The sequence below is a fragment of the Sarcophilus harrisii genome, chromosome 1, assembly GCF_902635505.1.
Source record: "Sarcophilus harrisii chromosome 1, mSarHar1.11, whole genome shotgun sequence".
Lineage (NCBI taxonomy): Eukaryota > Metazoa > Chordata > Mammalia > Dasyuromorphia > Dasyuridae > Sarcophilus > Sarcophilus harrisii.
Genome location: NC_045426.1, coordinates 327,920,031 through 327,944,385, shown reverse-complemented (window position 1 = coordinate 327,944,385; position 24,355 = coordinate 327,920,031). Strand labels below are relative to the sequence as shown.

The following is a 24,355-nucleotide window of genomic DNA, read 5'->3' as shown; positions in this document are numbered from 1 at the left end:
AATAAAAATTGTTCATGGACTAAGAATAATTCAAAAAGAATTTGCATAGTCAGGTGCTGATTGAGTAATATTACTGTAAATAGTTATTTAACTGCATGGCATATCCTGTGTTTATTTGGGGTATATGGTTTTCATTTTAATGATATGGGAAAATCCACAGATAAAAAGTAGCACTACATTTGTATCTTTGCTCTTAAAAAAATCCACTTGAGGTCTTAATAGTATGAGGCTTTTCTGATTTAAGAACAGCTAGTATTTACATAGCTCTTTAAGTTTTGAAAGGTACTTTGTCATCTTAATTCTCACCTGAATCTTAATAATAGCCCTGGTGAGAAGATACTATTATTATCCTCCTTTTACAAAAAGGGAAACTGAATTTGAGTGATACTAAGTGACTTGCCCAAGGTCACAAAGCTAATTTTCTCTAAATTCAGATCTTCATGATTCCAAGACCAACTATCTGTTGGACCACCTCATTTCCAGAATTGTGGCACATTAATATAAAGTTAACAGTAGTCAAACTTCAAGTGAAAATATCTCATTTTCTTTCCGGATTGCATAAGGAAAAGTTGTTTTTAAATGTCCAAATATGATGAATGAGATTTCCATGAATTAAGGGGGGAATATATATATCATCTAAAAGATAACAATATATAGAAAATTCCTGGGCATTTATATGCTTTTTAAAGCTGTAAAAACTATCTTTGCTTTACAGTCAGGAGAATGAAGGCTTTACGGTTCTTGCTTTGAAATCTGGGGGAATCTCATATAATGTTTGATTTCAGACTATTTAATAAAGGGTATTTAAAACACCTGCTGCCTGGATTTCATAGAAATGCTTCCTTTTAGTTATATGTATTGATTATTTTGTTCTTTGATCTGTTGCCACTTATCATCACTGTCCTAAGAAGAGGAAAGAATACAAAAATTGGTTTGAATTTTGGTTTCTCCTTTTGCACCTGGAGTTGGTTGGGGAAACGTAAAAACAATTATTAAGCGGAGGGAGGTAAAATATTCCATTTTCTCTTGTACATTTAGATGGTTCTTATGGGAGGATGAAAGCTAAAGAGAACTGAGAAAAGAGGAAAGAGAAGGAAGAATTAAGGCTATGACTACTGTAGACAACGGATGTAGTTGGGCGGTTGTGAAATATCCCTTTTGCATTGCGAGGAGAGTTTCAGGAAGAATGAGAGATCTATCTTTGCTCTTAGTGATACCCAGAGGGCGCCCTCATCCCAGATCTCGCCTCTGGCTCTTAGCCCCTCCTTATTGGCCTCTGGGGTGGGAGAGGCAAGGAGGAGGAGGAGGAGGAAGAAGAAGAAAAAGAAAAAAAAAAGGAAAAAGGTAGAGTGCTGAGGGAAGTTGCCTGTTCTACCTTAGTGGATCTCGTAAAAGGAGGGTTCCCTATTTGAAACACAGCGGGCAGGGGAAAGGATAGCTTTGGAAACGGAGGCAGTGGCTACACCACCAGCAAGCACGCTTCCCACAGCGTGTGCACCGTACTGGGTTCTCAAGAGCTGCGCTGTTGTAAAGAGATCCGGCCGCATTCTGCGCCCTATGAAGCCAACGTGTTTACCCCAGGTAACCTTCACTACCTAGGGGGATGGGAGAAGGAGTGGGTTTTTGCTTTCTTGGAAAACAGTGCAAGTCGAAACTTTCCTGCAGCTTTCTAGAGATATGCTGGGCTTTTTCTGGGCGCTCCCGGGGTAGCGAAATCCCAATTGCCCGGCCTTTTATTTGATGCACAGTACAAACTGAATCTCACCTTCAGGCTGCTTTTTCTAAGTGCATTTTCTAGTGTCTTCTGTTTAAAACCTATTTTATAGCTGAATTGATGAAGCACTTTGAAAGGGTTTAGCTGATGGAACTTGTCTAGAAGATGGGTATTTTCTCTGATCTTTATTTCTTCTTTTGTCTGTCCCCTCAGTTAACAAGCATTTATTAAGCACTTATTGTGGCCAGACATATTGCTAAGCATTAGGGACTGAGATTGATAAAGAAAGCGCTCCCTCCACCCAAACATGGAAATGTGTGTTTCCGAGTTACTTACAGAGAAATGGAGTTTCCCATAGAAAGCTTGTCCAACTTATTATCTCACTAGATGTTTTCAAAATCTGCCTTTCTTAATAGTTTAATTTCTGGTACCATTGACTGTCACTTTGGCTGAAAACTGTTTAAATTGGCAACCAACTCGGAAGCAAAGAGGAAAGAAAAGCAAGAAAAATGAAATGTATTCCCTTATCTGAATTCAAGTATTGCTTTTGAGTTAGTCCCTCTCTCCTCCCGCTTTGGGAGATCTGTTGTAGTAGAGAGAGGTCATTTAATACCCGCTCTGATGCTTCACGGTGTGTGTGTGGGGGGAGATTCAGGTAACCCCGGATATTAAAGTTGAACCAATTTTTGGGAACCAGTGAATTAGAGGGGCTTCCAGGTCTTCCCAAGCAGGAAAGGCTTAGAATCAAGCAATATGTGCATCTGACTAGCCAAATTCAGAAAATCTCATCTCTAAATGGGCTGGTTTCAGGATCATAATCTTATTTTTAGCTCCCCTTGAAGATATTAAAAGTTACATAAAACTTGAGATCTGTATCAGTGGAAGTAGCAGCTGCACTAAGGAAATCTCAGGTTGTTAGAAGCACTAGAGTGGAAATTATCTGATTCTACCTTGTTTATTGTTTACATTGTAGATATATTCTTTCTGCTAGCTCAGTTGCTCTCTGGCACACACTCTCTTACAGAATTTGGCTTCTTGGTAGTCTTGTGTGTTTCTCTACTTATCTTCCAACTGGTGCTCTTGTGAAATGCTGATACACTCAATTAGCATTTGCATCATATGTCAAAAGGAGGAAATGTCAAGTAGTAATCTTAAATCTAAATACACCCTACCAGAGTTTGGGAAAAAACTACACAACTACTATTCTTCCTTTTAAAAAGTGAGTGATCTTGTCAACTTGTTGGGGAATACATTTAAGTGATTGGGAATTACTTTTTGGTAAAGTCCATGATACATCAAAATAAATCAGCAAAACTCTTTTTCTTAAAAATAAATCTTGTGGCTGTAATTTCTGACCAGCATCTTGATGTCCCTATCTCTTCTCCCTTTCCTGGCCTTTTTTGAGCCATGCCTAAAATCAGGTTTGTTTAAAGAAAGAGAAGAGATTAATGATTTTTAAAGATGAGTATTAATTGCTCAAGCAGTTGCAGACTAGCTCTAAGTAAGAATTGAAGCCACATGTTTCATTTCAGGCAAATGGCAAAATCAAGCTTATATAGCTGTTTCAGTTATTTTTAATAGATTTTAAAGATATTTCCAATGAGACATTCTTGGAAGTTTTTGTTCTTCTTAAATATTAAAAAAGTGTGTTCTTTTCCCTCCTTCCCTTATTTCAAATTTAAAATTATTTCAGTGTTAAAGAATAAATGAACTTTTTTCAAACTCCACATTTTTTTATTAGAAAAGTGATTTTTAGCAGTGTTACTACTGGGCTTATATCCCAAAGAGATTATAAAGAAGGGAAAGGGACCTGTATGTGCACGAATGTTTGTGGCAGCCCTTTTTGTAGTGGCTAGAAACTGGAAACTGAATGGATGCCCATCAGTTGGAGAATGGCTGAATAAATTGTGGTATATGAATATTATGGAATATTATTGTTCTGTAAGAAATGACCAACAGGATGATTTCAGAAAGGCCTGGAGAGACTTACACGAACTGATGCTGAGTGAAATGAGCAGGACCAGGAGATCATTATATACTTCAACAACAAATACTATATGATGACCAGTTCTGATGGACCTGGCCATCCTCAGCAACGAGATCAACCAAATCATTTCCAATGGAGCAGTAATGAACTGAACCAGTTACGCCTAGAGAAAGAACTCTGGGAGATGACTAAAAACCATTACATTGAATTCCCAAATCCCTATATTTTTGCCCACCTGTATTTTTGATTTCCTTCACAGGCTAATTGTACAATATTTCAGAGTCTGATTCTTTTTGTACAGCAAAATAACAGTTTGGTCATGTATACTTATTGTGTATCTAATTTATATTTTAATATATTTAACATCTACTGGTCATCCTGCCATCTGGGAGGGGGTGGGGGGTAAGAGGTGAAAAATTGGAACAAGAGGTTTGGCAATTGTTAATGCTGTAAAGTTGCCCATGCATATAACCTGTAAATAAAAGGCTATTAAAAAAAAAAAAAATTAAAAAAGTGATTTTTAAAAGAAGTTTTATTTTGCACAAAGTTCTGAAGCTTTTTGGCCTTTATTTTTCTTTCTCTTTATTTTCTTTGTAAAGGATTTTCATTTCACCTGCAATAACTTTTCCTGGGTTTTCTTGGGTTTATCAGTTAGAGGAATTTCCCAAGTCAACAAATATTCAATAAGCACTTTCTATGGTGCTAGATAGCTATTAGTACTATGGATATTTGGGACATAGAGTTAAAATGATCCAATTTCAAAAAAGCTTCAGATATTTACTAGTTGGATGGCTCAGGGCAAGTCATTTAACTTATCTGCTTCAATTTCCTCAGCTGTAAAATGGGATAATAATAATAACACCTACCTCACAAGATTGTTATGAGAAGCTACTAAGTTAATATGTAAAACTCTTTGGAAGCCTTAAAGTGCTATATATATTCTAAGTATTTTTATTAATATGTGCTTTTATTAATATGTGCTATACATTGTGCTAAGCACTGAGCATACAATGTCAAAAATAGTCCCTGTTCTCTAGGAACCAATGGGGAAGTCCAATGGGGAAGACAGTATGTGTACAAACATGATACAGGATAGACTAATAATAATTTTAAAGAGAAGTCACTTATCATTAAGGGAGATCAGGAAAGGCATCATGCCAGAAGATGGGATTTTAACTAAGATTTGAAGGAAGTTAGTGAAAAGGGGTGGGAGTAAGAGGAGAGAATTTCTGGCATGGTTTAGTGTCAGTAAGGATTCACAAAGCAAAAAGATGAACAGTTTTGTTTGAGGAAGAACAAAGAACTAGAGGGTAGAAAACCTGCAGGGGAGTAAGATAGAAGAGTGGAAAGCTAGAGAGTAGGCAGGTTATAAACAACTTTAAAAGCCAAATAGAAATTTTCATTTTTTTTCTCCTTTTTTTTTTTTTTTGGTGAGGCGTTGGAATTAAGTGACTTGCCTAAAGTCACACAATTAGGAAGTGTTGAGGGTCTGAGGACCCATTTGAACTGAGGTCCTCCTGATTCTGAAGTGAGTGCTCTATCCACTGTGCCATCTAGCTGCCCCAAGGATTTATATTAAACCTTTGGGGTAATAGGAAGCCATTAGAATTTACTGAATAGGAGGGTGACATGATCAGTCCTGCACTTTAGAAAAATCAATTTGACATGTGAATGGATGGATTAGACCAGGGCTTCTTAAATTTTTTCTACTCCCAACCTTTTTTTGTCCAAGAAATTTTTAAATGACTCCATGAATATAAAAATAGGTATACTAATCAAACATTTACTGATAATAAATCATAATTTCATCACCCTCACATCCAGTTATGAGACCTCTTATGGAATAGTAATCCATAGTTTGAGAAGTTGGGCACTAGAGTAAGGATAATCTTTAAGAATGGAGACCAACCAGCAGGCCATTACAACAGTTGAGGTATTGGGTTGATAAGGGTTTTCATCAAGTATTGACAGTGTCAGAGGAGAAAAGAAGGTATATATGTATGAGAGATGTTACAAAAGTAGAAATAAGTGGACTTGGCAACTAAGTCGATAAGAAATGTATGTAGGAGTGAGCAATCCAGGATAATAACTAGATGGCAAGTCTAAGTAACTGAATGATAGTGTTTCCACCACTATAGCAAAATTAGGACAAGGAAGGGCAAAGGTCAGGGTGGAAGTGGAGAATATAATGAATTCAGCTTTGGACACATTGAGTTTAAGATGTCGATGGGACATCCATTTTGAGTTGTCAGATAGGCAGTTCAACATTTGGGATTGGAGGTCTAGAGATAGATCAGAGCAGAATAGATCTGCATAGAGACAATAATTAAAACTATGGGAGCTGATGAGGTCATCTTGTGAAATATAGGGAATAACTGGTACAAAGCAAAAAAAAAAAAGCAAGAGACCAAATGTTTCTCCTGAGTTAATCGCAAATAACATATAGATTTTTTTTTTTTCCTGAGGCAATTGGGGTTAAGTGGCTTGCCCAGGATTATACAGCTAGGAAGAGTTGTGTCTAAAACCAGATTTGAACTCGGGTTCTTCTGACTTAAGTACTTTATCCACTTTATAGCTCAAAAAATCCCCCCCCCTTTTTTTTTTGAGGCAACTAGGGTTAAGTGACTTGCCCAGGGTCACACAGCTAGTTAGTGTTAAATGTCTGAGGCCAGATTTGAATTCAGGTGCTCCTGATTTCAAGGCTGATGCTCTCTCTACTGCACTATCTAGCTGCTCGCAAATAGCATATAGGAAAGACAGTAATATATAAAGTGTATGGAAAGATAATTTGGAGTTAGTCGATGTTCTCAATAGAAATAATGAAGTTCAAAAGAGGGTTTAGGTTTTTTTAAATATTATTTTATATTTTCTCCAATTACATGTCAAAACAATTTTTACAAAATTTTGAGTTCCAAATTTTTCTAATTCCTTTTTCTTCCCTCTTCCTAAAATGGCAGGCCATATGAGATGAGTTATACATGTGCTATCATGTAAAACATGTATCTGTATTAGTCACAGTTCTGAAAGAAAAAACAGATCAAAAGGGGAAAAAACACAAAAATGAATAAAATGAAGGAAATATACTTTATTCAGAGCTCATCAATTCTATATATAAATGGGGATAGCATTTTCCTTTGTGAGTGCTTTGTACTTGACTTGGATTATTGTGCAGGTGAAAAGAGCTGAGTCATTCATAGTTGCTAACCTTACAATGTTGCTGATATTGTATACAATGTTTTTCTGGTTTTGTTCATTTCATTTTGTATCAGTTCCTTCAAGTCTTTGCAAGTTTTTCTGAAATCTGCCTGTTCATCTTTTTTTATTGCACAGTAGGAATTTGTTACAGTCATATATTGCATCTTGTTCAGCCATCCCCATTGATGGGCATTCCCCCAGTCTGCAAAATTTTGTCATTACAAAAAGGGCTGCTAGAAATATTTTTGCACATGAAGGGTTTTTTTGATGATCTCTTTGTGATACAGAACTAGCAGATGGATTAAAGGGTTTTTTGGCTCTTTTTTGCATAGTTCCAAATTGCTCTTCAGAATTGTTGGATCAGTTCACATCTCCACCAAAAGTGCATTAGTGTCTTAATCTTTCCACATCCTCTCCAATATTTATCATTTTCCTTTATTGTTATATTAGTCAGTCTGATAGGTGGGAGGTGGTATTTCAGAGTTTTTAAAATTTGCATTCTCTAGTTTTTTTGTTTTGTTTTGTTTTTTGTTGAGGCAATTGGAGTTAAGTTGCTTGCCCAGGATCACACAAGCTAGGAAGTGTTAAGTGTCTGAGGCCAGCTTTGAACCCAGGTCCTCCTGAAGTCAGGGTTGGTGCTCTATCCACTGTGCCACCTATCTGCCCCAATTTGCATTTCTCTAATCAAAATTGTTTTAGAGCACTTCTTCATGTCCATTTATAATATTGATTTCTTTATTTGAAAGTGCCTGTTCATATACTTTGACAATGTGTTCTTATAAATTTGACTCAGTTCTCTTAAAATGAGACCTTTATCAGAGATACTTCCTATAAAGATTGTTTCCCAGCTTTCTGCTTTTCTTCTTATCTTGGTTGTACTGGTTTTGTTTGTTCAAAACCTTTTAAATTTTAATATAATCAAATTTATCTATTTGACATTTCATAATATTCTCTATCTCTTGTTTAGTCCTGAATTTTTCCCTTCTCCATAGATCTGACTATTCACCCTTTATGTCTAAATCTTTTGACCTTATTTTGGAATACTGTATATAGGGCTATGCCTGCTTTGTGTCCTATTGTTTTTCAGTTTTCCCAGCAGTTTTTGTCAAATTGTGAGTTCTTATATCCCCAAAACTGGGGTCTTTAGGTTTATGAAACATTAAGTTACCGTGGTCATTGACTAAAGTGACTTGTGAACCTAATCTACTCCACTGATCCACCACTCTTTTTTTAGCCAGTACCAAATAGTTTTGATGAATAATAAAATATTAATATTAATGTTAATAATACTTAATAATATCGTTTGAGGTCTGGTGTGGATAGACCTTGTCCCTTTGTATTTTTTCCCTTTAATTTGGCCTTTTGTTTTTTTAGATGAATTTTATTGTTATTTTTTCTCACTCTGTCAATTGTTTTGGTAGTTTGGTATGCCACTGAATAATTAAATTAGTTTAGGGAGGATTGTCATTTTTATTATATCTGCTTGGCCTACCCATGAGCGATATATATATTTTCAAATGTTTAAATCTGACTTTATGTGAAAAATGTTTTATAATTGTGTTCCCTAGGTTCTTAGTTTGTCTTGGCAGGTAGACTCCCAACTATTTTAAATTTACAGTTATTTTAAATGGAATTTCTCTTTCTATCTCTTGTTGCTGGGTTTTGTCAATCATATAAAGAAGTGTTATTATTTTATGTGGGTTTATCATATCTTGTAACTGCTAAAGTTGTTAGTTATTTCATATATTTTTAGATGATTCTCTAGGATCCATCATATTATCTTTGAAGAATGATTGTGTTTCTTCAATGCCTATTCTCATTTCTTTAATTTCTTTTTCTTCTCTTAGTTCTAGAGCTAACATTCCTCATACTATATAGAATAATAGTAGTGATAATGGGTGTTCTTGTTTCACCAATGGATTTTATTGGGAAGACTTCTTGTTTATCCCCATTACCGATAATGTTTGCTAATGATCTTAGATAGATAGTACTTATCATTTTGGGAATGTTCCCTTATTCCTGTGCTGTCTAGTATTTTAAAAATAGAATATTTTGTCAAAAGCTTTTTCAGATTCTGTTGCAGTGGTTCTCAAACTTTTGTTCTCAGTATCTTCATGTTGTTAAAAAACTATTGAGGATCTGTTCAAAGAGTTTTTGTTCACATGGGTTATATTTATAGCTATTTACTATATTAGAAATAAAAAAAATGATTTTGAATTTGTAGACCCTCTGAAAGGGTTTCAGAGACCCCAACAACTCTTTGGACTATACTTTGAGGACCACTGCTCTATTGAGATAATTATATTAATTGTTGGTTTGTTATTCATATGGTCAATTATATTGATAGTTTTCCTGATAATCAATCAACCCTGCATTTCTGGCATAAATCCTTTCCAGTCATGTGTATAATCCTTGTGATATATTGCTATAATCATCTTGCTAATATCCTGTCCAAAATATTTGCCTTGATAATCATTAAAGAAATTGCTCCATAATTTCCTTTATCTGTTTTAGCTCTTCAGTACTATCTTTATATTATAAAAGGAGTTTGGTAGGATTCCTTCCTTGCCTATTTTTCCAGATAGTTTATATAGTTTTGGAATTAAATTTTCTTTAAAGGTTTGGTAGAATTCACTCAGGAACCAATCTGGCTCTGGGAATTTTTTCCTAGGGAGTTCATTAATGGCTTGTTCAATTTCTTTTTTCTAAGACAGCTTTATTTAGGCATTCTATTTCTTAATCTGTTAATCTAGGTAATTTATATTTTTTAAATAGTCGTTGACTTTGCTCAGATTTATTGGTGTATAATTGGTTAGAATATTTCCTAATGATTGTTTTAATTTCTTTTTCATTAATGGTGATTTCACCCTTATTTTTGATAACAGGATATTTGTGTTTCTTTTTTTTTAAATCAAATTAACAAATGGCTTATCTACCTTATTCCACCCTTCCCCCATAAAACCAGCTCCTAGATTTGTTTATTAGTGCAATTTTTTTTTAAACATTCAATTTTAATTAATCTCACCTTTGATTTTCAGGATTTCCAATTTGTGCTCAATTGGAGATTTTAACTTGTTCTTTTTCTAGTTTTTTATTTTTTGTTTTTAGTTGCATGTCCGATTCACTGGTCTGCTCTTTTTCCATTTTGTTGTTGTGAAAATTTGGAGAAATAAAATTTTCTCCATGTACTGCTTTGGCTGTATCCCATACATTTTCATATGTTGTCTCATTGTTATTGTTCTCTTTACTATTGTTGATTATTTCTATGATTTGTTTTTTGAACCATTTATTTTTTTAGGATTAGATTATTTAGTTTTCAATTAATTTTTAATCTATCTTTCCACTGTCCTATGTTGAATATAATTTTATTGCATTATCATCCAAAAAGAATACATTTAGGTTAAAGGATATGAACAATTTTCAGATGATGAAATTATGAGGAAATTAAAGCCATTTCTAGTCATATGAAAAAATGCTCTGTCATTACTGATTAGAAAAATGCAAATTAAGGCAAATCCTTTCAGATTGGCTAAAAAGACAGGAAAAGATGATAAATGTTGGAGGGGATGTGGGAAAACTGGGACACTGATAATACATTGTTGCTGGAGTTGTAAAATGATCTTACTATTTTGGGGGGCAATTTGGAAGTATGTCCAAAGGACTATCAAATTTGCATACACTGTGGTATCTCTACTGGGTCTATTTCAGAGAAATCATAAAAGAGGGAAAAGAACACACAAATTTGTCCTCTTTTTTCACCCTTTTCTTTCTTCCCGGTGTTTTGCTTTGGTCTATTCTCCCCATCTGCCCACTCTTCTGTCAGTCCCCACTACTACTAGTATTTTATTTAATCTCTACCTCTCCTACTCCCAGTTGGGTAAGCTAGACTTCTATATTTAATGAATTGCTTTTGAGCCTAAATTGATGGGAGTAAGGTTTAAGCAATGCCCATTGCCTACCTTCCAATTTTCCCCTCTGCTGTAATAGGTCTTTTGCTGCTCTTCATGTGAAATAATTTACATCATTCTCTCTCTCCCTTCCTTTTGCATCCATTGTCCTCTTCTTTAGTCACCCCTTATTGTTTTTAATGTCATTCTCTTAAATTTACCTTATACCCATACTCTCTATGCATATTCCTTCTAGCTATATTATTAGTGATACAATTTTTAAAATTTACAAGTATAATCTTCCCATGGAGGAATATCAGTAGTTTAAATCTTTTGTATCCCTTATGATTTTTTTCCCATTTTTACTGTTTATGCTTCTCTTAAATCTTGATATTGCTGATCAGATTTTTAGTTTAATTCTAATCTTTTTATAAAAGCTTGAAATTCTTCTATGTCATTAAATGATCATTTTGCCCTTAATATGTTATGATTAATTTTGGTGGATAAGTGATTCTTGGCTATAGACCTAGCTCCTGTGCCTTCTAGATTATCATGTTCTATGACCTCTGTTCTTTTAATGTTGCAGATGCCAACTTGTGTGTATTCTTGATTGTGGCTCCCTCATATTTGAATTCTTTCTTTCTGGCTGCTTGTAGTATTTTTTTCCTTGACCCGATAGTGCTGACATTTGGTTATAATGTTTCTTGGTGTTTTTATTTTGTAATCTCTTTTCTGAGGTTTTCAGTGGATAATTTCAATGTTTGTTTTGCCCTCTGGTTCTTGGACAGGAATCAGAACCAGGAACCAATCAGGGCAGTTCCCCTTGATACTTTCTTGAAAGATGCTGTCTAGATCCTATTGTTGATTATGGCTTTCAGGTAATCCAGTGATTCTGATATTATCTCTATGGAATCTATGTTCCAGGTCAGTTGGTTTTTCCTATAAGGTATTTTACATTTTCTTCCATTTTTCCATCCTTTTGAATTTGTTTGATTAATTCTTGATGTCTTATAGAATCATTAGCTTCTACTTGCCTACTTACAACTTTTAAGGAATTGCTTTACTTACTTAGCTTTTAAACTTTCTTTTACATTTGGAATTGTACAGTTTTACTCTTGAAGGAGGAGTAGTTTTTTGTACCTTTTTTTTAATTTGGCCAATTCTACTTTTTGAGCATTGTTTTCATTTTTCCAAGTTGTTGACACTTTTTCTGTAATTCTCTTGCATCATTCTCATTTCTTTTCCCCTTTTTTTTCTACTTCTCTAATATGATTTTTAACCTTTTTTTTTTTTGAACTCTGCTATGAGTTTTTTCTGGGCTTGAGACCATTTCCCATTTTTCTTTGAGATTTTGCCCATAAGTGTTTTGACACTGTTGTTGTCTTCTGAGTTTGTGTCTTGATCTTCCCTCTGACCATAGTAACTTACTATGACAATGACCAATTCTGATGAAGGTGGCTCTTTTTAACAGTGAGGAGATTTAGGCCAGTTCCAAAAGTCTTGTGATGGAGAAGGCCCTCTGAACCCAGAGAGAGGACTGTGGGGACTGAGTGGGGGATCACAACATAGTATTTTTAATTTTGTTGTTGTTTGCTTGCATTTTATTTTCTTTCTCATTTTTTCCTTTTTGATCTGATCTTTCTTGTGGCCAGCATGATAATTGTGGAAATATATATAGAAGAATTGCACATGTTTAACATATATTAGATTACTTGACATCTAGGAGGGGTGGAAGGAAGGGAGGGAGAAAAAAATTTGAAATACATGATTTTTCAAGAGTGAATGTTAAAAACATGTTTTAAAAATAAAAAGCTTTATAAAAATAAATGCCATGGGGTCAGATTCTTTTTTGTTGTTGTTGTATTTTGCTCATCTTTTTTGATGTTTTCCTTTCTTGTAAATATGAGCTCTGCTTTGGGGGTGGCAAGGGCATTTTTTCCAGTCTACTTGTGCCAGAGGCTACCACCACTGACTGTTTATATAGTGTTGCACTGATGTTACCCTGAGGCCTACTCACATAACTTGTGTTTGAGATGTGAATGGCTGGTGCTAATGGAGTCCTTGGAGTTTGGCAGCTTACATGGTGCTGAACTGGGGTCCTAGGAGTGATGTCTGATTTGTGCTGAGGCTATTGAGATGTTTATGTATTTCCCTGAGGCTGCACTGAAACACTTGGAGATCTGACTTCTGGAAGTTTCCTATTTACCTGGGTCTGTGTTGAAGCATGTGGGATTGTTCTCTAAACTGGATTCTGCAGGTTCCTCTGGCATTGTTGAGGCCCCAAAATTAAATTTTTGGGGCACGATGATGGATTGTGTTTTGGATGTGAATTTGAGATATTCCTGGAAGATCTAATATGAAATGTCTAATAGGCAGGTGGTGAGGTGAGACTGGAACTTAGGAAAGAGATTGGAAATGGATATATAGATCTAAGAGTCATTTGCATGAAGTGATAATTTTACATTCATGGGAGCTCATGAGGAACTTAGAAGGCATAAATAACTTGTAACTTGGGACACATTTTTCCATTTAATGTGAGATAAGTGATGTGCAGGTTTGTGGTATTGCTCACAAATGCCCATTTATCCCATAGTTTGACTGAAATAATCTAGATTCACAATTAAAAGGATAGTAAAAAAAAATAGTGAATAATACTATTGAAAATGAGGATGCTTAGAATTTTTAAGTATTCTGTGTTATTTGAAATATCATGGAGAGACAGTCTGGCCTAGTGAATAGAAAGCCAGACTTTGTGATAGGAAGACCCAAATTTAGTTCCTGTCTTAGATAAATTATCTGTGTAATCCTGGACAAATCATTTACCTCTCACTACTCTCAGGCAACTCTTTAGGCCTGTGTGTTACAGGACAAGTTTACATCTACATTGGTACAGGGAAGGGATTTCCTGAACCAAAGAAATCATGGTTTGGACTTTGTATAATATTGTAGTTGTGATATTAATAATAATCTTTATGGGTTCATCTAGAAATCCTGCCATTATTAATGTCACCTAGGTGGTACAGTGGATAGAGCATAGGACCCAGAACCAGGAACACCTGAGTTTGAATTAACCTTATATTACTTAAGCCCTCTATGCCTCAGTTTCCTTATCTGTTAACTGGGAATAAAAGTAGCATCTGGCTTACAGGATCATTGTTAGGATCAAGTGACTGAAAACACTTTTCAAAGTTTAAATTGCCAGAAAAATGCTAACTATGATGATGATGTTGATGATGAGAAAGTGAGTTCTGATTCTTAGCATATCTATCACAACTAATTCTACAATGAGAAGGGACTCCAAAACGGTGGGAACTCTTGATATATAAAGAATGTGATCCCGTTGACTATTTATTTCTTGGACACATTTTACCTGTGAATAAATGATTTCTTAGGTAGCTACAAAACTACTTAATAGACTAATTTATTTATTTATTTATTTTGGTAGTGCTGGTTGCTGTGATGGGATTTGGCTTATACTAAGAAGAATTTAAAATGTATAACAATTCTTATCAATGTAAAAATCCTAAAGGAATCCTTGCTTCCTGTTGGGAAGTTGCTATTTCTCTAGTTACAACCCCCTCCCATTCACCCCTACCCTACAAAATAATTTGAATAGAATTCTACTGATGATTATCAACTTTTAAAAGAAGGAAGAAATATTGGTGGCATGGTGGTAAGAATTAATAATGACCAAATCCAAAATTTGGCCACAGAAAAATTTTGTAGAGATAGACTCTGCTATTTGTCAGTGAACAGAAATACATAATAATGTCTTTTAATATGTAATAGTTGTTTTCAGTGTGAAATTCTGAGAACTTTTGGACCTTTCATTGGTAACTTTGGAAATCATTAACATTCCTCGGATCTTAACAAATATATATTAAGTCCCTACTACAAACATTGTTAGGTACTAGAAAAATGTATTTCCTACATTCAAGGAGCTTAAAATCTAATAAGGGAGAAGTAAAATTCAATAAGTTTTAATTTAACAAAAATTTGAGTGCCTACTGTATATTTGAGCACTGTGCTACCAGATATAAAAGTAAGAATGATGTAAGATGAAATGTGAGAAGGGTGACAGAGAGATCCATATAAGAACTCTAGGGAAATCTGAGAAATGAGTTAGAGGGTAGCTAGCAGGCATCCCCTGCTCCCCCTGCTTTTTTGTTCTCTGTAATTCTTGTCCATATCCTCCCATAAATCATCCCTTGAGGATTGACCCAATAGTGGAACCTTCTGTTTTAGATCTGCTCTATCAGAGCAACTTGGTATGGCCAAGGAAACCTGGCATCCTGGCACTGTTAAGTGTCTCTCTGGCAGTTCTTCCATGGCTTACAATTCTATCAGTCCCGTGCCATAGATCCCTGCATCTATATTACAACAGCTTCAGCTCTGGACCTTCATTTCCTCCACTGACAGTCATTAAACACCAAATATATGCTAGCATGCCAGTCATTGTGATAAGCATTGGGAAACAAAGAAAGGGAAAAGAAACTCTGCTTTCCAGGATCTCACAGTCTAATGGAGGAGATTATATATAAACAACAACATACAAACTGTTTTTTTTTTTTTTTTTGTCCTTGTTTGAGGAGAACCATGCCATCAAGGAAGTGATGGTGAAGTGAGGGAGGGCTGTGCAAAGATACCTGCCTCACTTTCCCCTCCAGAGCCCTCTGGGTCCAGTGGTAAGATATAGATCAACAGAACTGGAGATGACCCCAGAAGTAGTGGGAGGACCTTGACCTAAAAGTGGAAATAAGGACAGAGAGAAGACATTGGAATTAAACAGTGTTCATTGAGCTCCTCTCCCACTTGCCAGCCCACTACCGTGTAAGGACATTCTAGTATCTTATGGTTGAGGGACATGACTACTGCCTCTGTACTCCTTACTTCCTATAAGGAATCAAGTGTTTTTTGAAGGGTGGAGGGGCAAGCCACCCCTCTTCCAGACTGCATCTTCTTAGAGAGTGCTGAACTCTTGGCCTTTCTATAAGAAGGGTGAACTCTTCCTTCATTGAATCTGCTAATTGCTTCCTAACATCAGTCAAGAAATAGTTAGTAAGCACTTATGTTCCAAGCTCTGTGCTAACCCCTGAAGATAAAAGAAAAAGCAGAAACAGTCTCAGGCCTCTGTTTCCTTCTCACCTCCTGTGCAATGATATTCTAGATCTCTCAAAACAGGGAAATAAGGATTTCCTCCCCAGGTGGTCTTCCTCTGGGAATGATTATTTCTAGGTTTATTGTGGACACAGTACTTTCACAGAAACACTTATTCAACAGTTTCATTACCTTCTTTCTCCCTTTCCCTACAATTACTAGTTAAGTCTAGGTTTTGATTAGCTCTTTTGCTAGATGACCATATAATTTTTTTTCTTCATCATACATTTTCTGGATATTATCTTTTATGCCATTTTCTATTTATATGTTATTACTGTTAATGTGTGATGGCCTACATATGCTGGAGATATATCTCTTTACTGATTTCTGTGGCTTCCATATTAAGCCTTGGAGAGATTGATGATTTAATAGGCTGCTTGCCATCATTCAAAGAATGTTACTGTGAAAAAATATAGACTTTTATGTCAGGAAAAGAGGTTAAGATGATTGAAAGTGCTATGCAAACAATTGAGTATTTACTACAGCCTACTTTGTTCCTCCTAGTCAATTCTGGACCTAGTTCATTGTCCATCTGTGCTAATTTTCCAGGTTGTATGTATTGGTGTTGTATGTCCAGTCTCATATCATAGTGTGAATATTAGATAGTTTTCATCATGTGGGTTACCTTTTATAAATGATGGGACAAATCTCTTGAGTAGTCTTAAATCTATCCTGGAGAGGCTTATATGAACCGATGCTAAGTGAACTGAGTAGATCCAAGAGAACATTGCATACAGCAACAACAAGATTATGTGATGATCAACTTTAATGGGCTTGGCTCTTTTCAAAAGTGAAGTGATTCAAGACAATTCCAATAGACATGTGATAGAAGAGCCATCTGCATCCAGACAGAGAACTATTTTATTTTGGTTTTTCTCTAATTTTTTTTTCCCCTTCAATCTGATTTTTCTTGAGCAGCATGATGAATCTGGAAATGTGTTTAGAAGAATTGCACATGTTTAAACTATATTGGATTGCTTCTTGTCTAGGGGAGGAGGTAGAAGAAAAGGGAGAGAGAAAAATTTGGAACACAAGATTTTGCAAAGATAAATGTTGAAAACTAATTTGTTATGTGTTTGGAAAAATGGTATGGTGCACTATCCTGGTGTTTGATGTAGTCAGCATAATATTATCCATAATCAGAGGCATCTAGAGGTCATCTCCATTTATAAGAAATTCCCCTTTCATTTGGACTCTGTTGATGTTTCTCCCCGTTGTGGCCAACATCTTTGGTGAATGTCTTGGGGGTCTGAGGACCTGAGTTCAAATTCTAATCCTTAAGTTTGTCACTTGTGTCATCTTCGGCAATAGCTGTTATTTGAACATCCTTGTTTCTCAGTTTCCTAATATATAGAATTAAAAAATTGGATAAATTACTTCAGGTCTTCTTGCTCAAAAATCTGTGATCTTATTGAATCAGATCCATTTTAAAATCTGTTAATTGAGAAACCACAAAATGACAAAAATCTGCTATGATTTCAGGAACACTTTTCATTGAATTTGAATTGCATTCCTCATACAATCAATTATTTTTATTAAGTGCTTACTATGTGCCAGGAATACAAAATTTATATATATATACATATACATATATATATATATATGTATATATGTATATGTATATATATATAGGTATGTGTGGATATATGTTTTAGCTTTTTATCTTGAGAAAATAATGAAATGAATGATTCTACTTTGCCTTTCAGAGACTGAGTCTGGTCAAAGTAATGAAATTGTTAGCCTTAAGTTCTGTTTAATATATATAGCTTCTTTCCACATTTAAATAATTCATTTTACTTTTGTATTTAAGGAGCAGCTAGGTGAAATATAAACATATAGTACCAGCCCTGGGGGCCTCAGGCACTTGCTAGCTTTGGGGTCCTGGGCAAGTCATTTAATCCTAATTGACTCTCCCCACCTTAACTTTTTTTGTTGTTTTACATTTTAAATTTCAAACTTTCTCCATACTGTACATACTTTTATTTATCAGTTATTTTTCTGGAGGTAGACAATATCTTCGTCCATAGGTCCTTTGAATTAATCGATTTGATTATTTATATTGCAATAAATTAGTCATTTACAGTTATTCAAATAACATTGCTATTACTGTATACCATGTTCTTTTGGTTCTGCTCATTTCATGCCAAGCTTTCTATGTTTTTCTTTTTTAAAATTTTTATTATAGCTTTTTATTTACAAAACATATACATGAGTTATTTTTCATCATTGATCCTTGCAAAACCTTCTGTTCCAATTTTCCTCCTCCTTCTCCCTCCCCCCCTTCCCAGATGGCAGGCAGTCCAATACATGTTAAATATGTTAAAGTATATGTTAAATACAATATATGTATACATGTTTATACAGTTATCTTGCTGCACAAGAAAAGTTGGATCCATGTTTTTCTAAAATCAACCTGTTCATCATTTCTTATACCACAGAAGTATTCTGTTTATAAGCATATACCATAATTTGTTCAGCCATTTCCTGATTAATGGGCATCACATAACAGTGATTTAAGGTATTTTTTTTCATATGACCATAATAGATAGCTTTGATTTCTTCATCCAAAAACTGCCCCTTCAAATCCTTTGACCATTTATCAGTTGGGGAATGACTCATATAAGTTTGACAGTGTTTTCTATATTTTTGAAATAAGAGCCTTTTATCCAAGAAACTATCTATACATTTTTCCCAAAATTTTCTGCTTTTCTTCTGATCTTGTCTACATTAATTTTATTTCTACAAAACCTTTTTAATTTAATGTAATTAAAATTATGCATTTTATCTCTCAAAATGTCCTTCATCTCTTGCTTACTCATAAATTCTCCTTTTTAAAAAATGGGATAAGTAGATAATTTATTTTCAAAACCATGTTGTAATAAAATATATCAGGTACTTCATTTCTGAATACTTTGAATGAAAGATAAAAATAACAATTAGTATGTAACAGACCTCCTGCTTTAAATCTATAGACCCTGCCTTAACAACAGATTGGATAATAACTTTTCCACCTAGATTGCAATTATTCATGTTACTAAAGATTTACCCTGAAATAGAATGTAATTTGCAAAATCCTATTTGTTCCCAACTCATATTTTCATCAAGGATATCTTCAGTATATACCTAGATAATTCTTATAAATATTTTATATAAACATGAAAAAGTTGTCATTATAATGGGTCTCTTGATGGCTTGAATACATTCATGTGGGCATGAAATATCTAAATTCTCCTCGAGTTCTTAATCTTATGACCTCAGTGTCACCAACCTAGTAGCACATCTTCCATATTCAACAATTTGTTGCTGGTAAAATTATAAAACTTTCAAAACACACTCACATTGTTGATAATAAAAATCCAATAACAATCACCTAATGTTTTAAAATTCACAAAGCACTTTTACTTTCCTCACATCTGTCAAATAGGTAGGATAAATATATTTCTATTTTCACATAATAGCCTGAGAAGATGGATTAATTTACAATAACATAGCTATTTGAGGTCAGAGACAGAACTTAAATTCTTATTTTTGGACTCAAAGTTCAGTTGCTCTTAAACTTTTCTATCCTCAACCTTCCTCCATCCCAGTTGTTGATATTTTGGTTGGGAAAGAGTGGGCTTCCAGAGCATTGAGAAGTTGGACTAATCTTTCAGCTTTGTAGATTAAATAATGAAATTTGATGAGATAATGTTAGAGCAGGATTCTGACATTTCCTGTTATACAAAGTAAAGCTAACTTTTCCAGTTTGTTTTTTCAGCTATAAATTTGGTGCTTAAAACTGTGGTAAGTCTTTGTCTTGTTACCTAATTGTAATTTTGATTAACTTGGTTTACATCTGTTTCCTTATCGTTTAAAAGGGTATTTAACAAAACGCACCAAAGAGATAAAGATATCATAAAGGCATCTAATATTCCTTTCTTTCAACGAGTATTTGAGAGTATATTTTGCTCACATCAGTGGAAGAGCTATGAAAAACTAGAATAAGAAAAAAAAAGATGAATTACTTCCTGTTTCTAACATTGGTTTTTGTTCTCTATGCATGTCTGACATACTCTGTGAAAACAAAATTCAAAAGTTTAAAATATACTAGTTATGTGGCCTTTTGACATACCCTTTTTGGTCCTCAGTTTCTTTATGTGTCATATGAGACAATGGGATTAGAATCTTAGAATTTGCATCCAGAGAAAGAACTGATAAATAGAAGTATGTATAGAATAATTTTATATATAAATGTGGTATGTGTGTATATATATATATATATATACACACATATATACATGTGTATAAATGCATATATGTATATATTTATATATAGATATATACCTGTTTATGTTTAATAGTATCCATCTCTAGGGCACAAGGGTGAGGGATAAAGGAAGAAAAAGAGAAATTTACATGATAACTTTTATAGATTTAAAAGGAATATTAAGTTGTACATTAAAGATTTGCAGTTCCATATGCAGATTATTTTTGTTTTTATTATATTGTTTGTATTTTGTATTTTTATTATATTGTGTGGAATTATTTGTTTTATTTTATATATTTATTTATTTTGTGTTATGAAGACCTCAAATGTTAATCTGCTTATATTGTGAAAATCTTCATGTTACTTCTATTATATAAGAGGGAATGTGATATGGCTGCTGGTTAAAAAAAAAAATTAGGGAAAGGAGTAATATTATCAGAACAACTTAAAAGGATGAGTCCCTTCTTTTTTTTCAGAAAATATATTTTCTATAGTGACTCACTTCTTGGGGTTCCTTCTAATAGAGTTTACATGATTTTTGCATTTTTGTGCAATTTTTTTCTTCAAAGTACTATTTTCATGTACAAATATACTTTAAAAATAGGAATCATTACCATAAAACTTGATGAAAAAATAATACCCTGGTACATTAGTACTATTTTATTATTATTATTAGCTAATAATAATAATTAAAGCTAATAAAAATTATAACTATTTTTTATTATTATTAGCAACTATTAGTTTCCATTTGAATTATTCACTTGAGTGGATAAACACTAAACTTCAGCTAATAACAATTTTGAGGAATGATAATCATCAAAATTTACCAATTGATCTTTAGTCTCCAGGTTAATTCCCCCTCCCTCTAAGGATTGATGCCTTCATTTAGAACCTTGGGCAGCCAGACTGGGCTAGGGTGGCAGGACATCCTGGCCTGTCTCAACATTGGGGCTGAAGGGAACAAGTGAGAGGAGAATAAAAAGTAGGACATTTTAGAGCAATTGTGACCAGCACAGAGAATCAGAGTTTGAATAAGGTACAGGCAAGGAAACATGCATTAAACTGTCACAGAATGAAGCCTGCCTTGTTTAATGTATTGTGAGAAATCAAAGAAAAAACTGTATAAAATACCTGAGGAACTCGAGAAGAAGAGCCAACAACCCTCTCCCCTCCCCAGCTGATGCGATCAGATAACATGCTGTTGGTAGAGCAGGTAGCAGGACTTGAGAAAGGTAGAGGTTGTGCTGCATCTGGAAGTTGGCTCAGATAACTCAGTTGAGCATTCTGACTCCAGAGGCAAGCTCACAAATCTGATAAACCTATCATACAAAAGTGAAAAAAAGATGAACAGGCGTGCTGATGAGTTTACCACACATGTGATGAACCTGTTTTGTGAGCAGAGCCAGACCAAGCCCATCTCACCAAGGGAGAGAATGGTGAGCATCATCCATTGCAAATTTAGCTTCATCCAGATGCAGCCCAAGCAGAATACATGTGAAGCAGTCATGAGCCTTCATTAGTGATTTTTGGGTGGTAGGTAGAAGAATTGCAACTTCAACAAGCAAGCCACAAATTCCTGAATAAGTATTTCTATCTCCATCTCAACAAGCCTTACTCTAATGAGGAAGCCAAAAAAAGAGCTAGCCAAGAAATGTGTCATCACACTGTTTCACACGTGTTTTAAACTGGTTTGAATAATTGAGTCCAGTATAAAAATAACATAGGTAAATTTCAAGAGGAAGTCTTTTTCATGCTGCCAAAATGGCTATCACAGTTAGCAATGTTGTCAACCAATAGAAGCCAAACTAACTCTGTCTCAACTTGCAATTCATCTAGTTCTTTCAGTTCTTTTAATATGTTAAACTCTGGAGATTAATGAACATGCAGTCACTCAGTGGGAATTCTTCCAAGGGGCCCAAGGAGGATCCCACAGGCAGTCACAGGTGGCTACCTTCACCATGTTATCAATCACACAGGAGGCTACAGTAACGAGCTTGCAATCAGTCAAATGTATAGTAGGTCCACAGGGTACCAGTGTCAGGAGGCAGCATGATGCAGTGGACAGATGAGTGATTTTGGAATCAGGAAGAAGTGTGTTCGGATCTGCCTCTGATATGTCTGTCTGTTAACATGAATTAATGAAGGCTGGTAAAGTGTTACTACCCCTTTTTGGGGGACCTCCTCTACCTTCCCTAGTAGTATTCATTCTAATACTTCTATCTAATAGACCAGTTTATCTCCCAGCACATGCATCCTTGACTGATCTCCTGCTCCAAATGGGGGATAGGGAGAGGAGAGAGTGTTTTTCTTCCCAATGCTGAAACAGTCACATTGGAGGTAAGGCAATCAGCAAACCCATTAAGAGTCCTCTCTTGTCTTCTTCCTGGAGGCTATTTTAGCCAATCTGGATATTTCCTTCTACTTTCTTTTCTGAGTAGAAGCCAACCTTTTCTCCATCCCTATTTCCTTCATCTTCCCTGTGCCTTTCTCTTACCCCATGACCTTGTTACATCACAGAAGAATATTTTCCAAAGTTAAAGGAATTTAAAGAAGCGAAAAAAGAAAAACTACAAAAAAATTAATAACTATGCTTATACATTTAAAGAAAACTGCTATAAGTTGTCATTTGAGTTGTTCACTTTTAATGGAAAACACTAAACTTCAGTTAATATCAACTTTAGAGAATAATAATCAAAATTAACCAATTGAGTTTTAATCTTCAGGTTAATTCCCTCTCTCTCTAAAGATTGATGTCTCTGTTTAGAACCCTGGGCAAGCACATGAAAATTCTGGCTCAGCCAGATTCTATAATGTGAAATGCAAGATTTTTCTAGCTGAAAATTTAGACACTCTTTTCCCCATCCCTCTCCAATCATGTATGCCATAATTAAAGTAGAATCTCTCGTGCACGTGGTTCCCTTAGGAGCAGAATACTAAACAAAGGCACAGTTTTAAATGTTGTTGACTATTCTTTACCTGATTTAGAACATGTTTCCTTAGAGCTCTGATTATAGATGAAAACTTTGTACCTTTCTTCTATACTTATGGTATCTTTTTATAATAATAATTTGGATTCTTATATTTATTTTGGATGCTGGTCTGGCAGTTCTCTGTGAACATGGATTACGTTTTACTCAGTTTTGTTTTCTTTTGTTTTTATCAACCTCCATAACTGATACAAATGGAAGTAGATATTTAAATGTCTGAGTAAGCATAAAATTCACTTAATCTCTCAAAGCCAAAGTTTCCTCATTTTTAAAGTGGGGATGGCAATTCTTGAAATACCTCATGCATTTTCTGGGGAAATTATTTGCATTTTTAAAAATGTTTAATTTTTTTTCAGGCTGAATTTTTGGTTTAATTCTGTTCTTTTTTTTTTATTATTATTATAGCTTTTTATTTAGAAAATATATGCATGGGTAGTTTTTCAACACTGACCCTTGCAAAACATTCTGTTCCAACTTTTCCCCTCATTTCCCCCACCCTCTCCCCTAGATGACAGATAGTTCAATACATGTTAAATATGTTAAAGTATATGTTAAATACAATATATATATACATATTTATGTAGTTATCTTGCTGCTCAAGAAAGATAGGATCTAGAAAGAGGGTAAAAAAAAAAAAAACCTGAGAAGGAAAACAAAAATGCAAACAAACAATAACAGAAAGAGTGGAAATACTATGCTATAGTCCACACTCAGTTCCCATAGTTCTCTCTTTGGGTGTAGCTGATTTTCTTCATTACTGAACAATTGGATCATCTCATTGGTTTAGATCATCTCATTGTTGAAGAGAGCTATGTCCATCAGAATTAATCATCATATAGTATTGTTGTTAAAGTATATAATGATCTCCTGGTTCTGCTCGTTTTGCTTAGCATTAATCAGTTCATGTAAATCTCTAGTGGATATTTTAAAAATGATAATAATTATGAGCTTTTACAATAACAGTAAAAGGGGGAGAAGGGAACAAGCATTTGCTAAGCACTTACTATGTGCCAGGCACTGTGTGACATATTTTACAAATATTATTTCATTTGATTCTTATTATAGTCTTACAAGTAGATGCTATTATTAAACCCCACCACCACCCATTTTACAATTAAAGAAACTGAGATAGATAAGTGATTTTCCCAGGATTAGACATTAAAAAGGTCCTATCCTTAGGAA

At 34.5% G+C, this 24,355-nt stretch overlaps 1 protein-coding gene and 1 pseudogene across 1 annotated transcript in view; both read left to right on the top strand.

Annotated features, from left to right (window-relative positions):
• Nucleotides 1–1,108: 1,108 nt before the first annotated feature.
• Nucleotides 1,109–23,525, top strand: LOC100914889 (annotated as a pseudogene).
• The window catches only part of GCNT1 (glucosaminyl (N-acetyl) transferase 1), a 39,961-nt gene continuing 16,870 nt past the window's right edge, over nucleotides 1,265–24,355 (top strand). Inside the window, exon 1 of the mRNA XM_031945527.1 lies at nucleotides 1,265–1,581. The gene's annotated coding sequence lies outside the window, so the exon portion shown is untranslated. The remainder of the gene's footprint in view (nucleotides 1,582–24,355) is intronic.